Raw genomic sequence first — 2,229 nt, forward strand, 5'->3', positions numbered from 1 at the left:
GGGGGGGGGGTGACCTGTGACAGCAGCAAAGGTGAAAGGTCAGAGTTGGATCACAGTAGTCAGACCTGCTGGGAAAACACAGAAGACTGAGGTGGAGGACAGGAGCAGACCTGGTCAGATCAGAGGGACGGGTAGGTGGAGCAGGCTGTGGATGAAGGTAGAGGGGGGAGGAGAGGTGAGGAGAGGTGAGGGCGTAAGGTAGGGTGAGGAGAGGTGAGGTTTGTATTTTTCTGACATATTATGTGAATCAATAATAATTTTCGTGCATTTTGTATAGATTCTCTGATGACATTTGAAGATTAAAGAACTGCTGCGCCCTCTTGTGGTGGAGCTGAATAGACAACTGCCAGGCTGCTCTATCAGTCGGGAGTGAGTATTTGCTGTCCTCTTCTGGTAATATGTGGTAGTATAAATACTTGAAGTCATTCTTTGAATTTAAACACATTGTTAAAGATGAAAACACCAACATTTAACTGGTTTATTGGTTAATATTTATTGGTTTATTAGATTAACACTGACGTTCAGAGAAACACTTTCCTCTGAGTCAGAGAAATCTCCACCGGAGACATCGTCAGGTCGCCATCTTTGTAAATGAGCCATCGAACCTCTGACCAGTCCACCACTGGAAAGGAAATACCTCAACCCTAACACGCCACCTGTGAAACTAGAGGAATTAAATAAGTGGAACATTTTCAGTGCATTAAAAAATGTTAAAATTGTTATTTTAAGTGTTAAATGTTAGCTCAAACCGCTAACGATTAGCTTAAAAAAACAAAACATGAAGAGTGGAATGGATGCTCTCGACATATTTACATATGTAGGGCAAAGGTCAGAGGACTCATCAACCTGTCCATCAGTCCCTGGTCTGGACTTGGGACTTGACTGGATTAGACTGGACGCAGCAGGTTCTTCTTCTGATGTCGCTGTGTGTTTTACACTTTTACATCAACTGTCAACAAAGTGTTTGAAAATCTCTTCTTCTTCTTAATCAAAGATCTTCCTCTTGAATTATAATCAGGTTTTGTAATACATCTTTTCTCCACACAGTGGCACTATAACAGTGCAGATGAGAGGTGCTGTACATGCTGTAAGGACAATAAACCAAACCAAACATTCAGTACATGTGATCTAAAGGGACAGGGCTTTGGAGAGGCTACTCGGCGCCACCCACAGGTCAGGGAGGGGCGCTACATGCCACTCCTTTAATAGTAGTAAAGAGCAGAGTCAGAGCTGAAGTGAATTGGATTTTTTTCCCTTGTCTCTTCACAAACATTCAGATTAGCATGTAGCTGCTCCGTTGTTGTCAGGATGTCTGTGTTCCCGATGACTGACCCGCCGTCGTGACCCACTCTGCTGACAGAGGACACGGCCCAATCTGTCGGCAGTTCATGAGTGAAATCATATCCAATTACATGGCCGTCATCTTTGATCAGGGACATAACAGAAGGGGGGGGGGGTGGTGAAGGGGGGGGTTGTAAAGAAGACCACTCACTCACGTTGATGTTGGCAGGTGTGACTGAACACTGATTAAAACATGAGAGGACAGAGGGACTGGAAACAGTTGGTAGTTTGAAACCCCGATCATCAGGAAGAGAGAGATATTAGCCTCGCTGTCGTTGTTACTGACTGGGATGTTTGGGACGTTCAGGTACAGCAGCACTGTGGTAATTAGGAGCATGACTAACGAGCTCTGTGTCTTCATCTCCTCACAGCTCCGGCTCCGTGACTTTCACGCCTTACTTTGTGGATCCCTGTGGAACAGAGTCACCTCCCGATGTCACAATTACACCAGCATGACCAATAATACCACTGTGCCAATCAGATCACAGATGACAGTGGCAGAGGATGTGGGGGGGCAGGGGGGCGTGTTAACCTCCTAATGTCCAGGAAGATGTACCAACATCAGCAGAAGAATAAATAATTCAGGTTTGTTGACGTTGACCAAACACTCAGCTGATATGATTCAGGATTTAATGTTCAAGATTGTGACCAAATCCAACAATCCTGTGTTTGTACAATCATTTTTTTATTTCAGCCAATGAGAATCGTCGACATTCACGCTGTGAACTGAATGGTATGAGGAGGTAGGAGACAAAGGAAGGAGCTGAGAAAGGTGACATGAATACAACAAGTACTGTCTGCACAGACACCGGTGTGAGGAGGGGAGGGGGGAGGAGAGAGGGGAGGGGAGGGGGGGGGGGAGGGGGGGGGGTTACAGGAGGTGCTCCG

At 45.9% G+C, this 2,229-nt stretch overlaps 1 long non-coding RNA gene across 1 annotated transcript in view; it reads left to right on the plus strand.

Annotated features, from left to right (window-relative positions):
- LOC112486832 (uncharacterized) overlaps positions 1–2,163 on the plus strand; it is a 23,606-nt gene extending 21,443 nt beyond the window's left edge. The window contains exons 3-5 of the long non-coding RNA XR_003049370.1: positions 278–369; positions 1,713–1,926; positions 2,036–2,163. This is a non-coding gene — a long non-coding RNA (uncharacterized LOC112486832). The remainder of the gene's footprint in view (positions 1–277; positions 370–1,712; positions 1,927–2,035) is intronic.
- The last annotated feature ends 66 nt before the right edge of the window (positions 2,164–2,229 follow it).

The sequence above is a fragment of the Cynoglossus semilaevis genome, chromosome 3 (genome assembly GCF_000523025.1).
Source record: "Cynoglossus semilaevis isolate Cse_v1.0 chromosome 3, Cse_v1.0, whole genome shotgun sequence".
Taxonomy (NCBI): Eukaryota; Metazoa; Chordata; class Actinopteri; order Pleuronectiformes; family Cynoglossidae; genus Cynoglossus; species Cynoglossus semilaevis.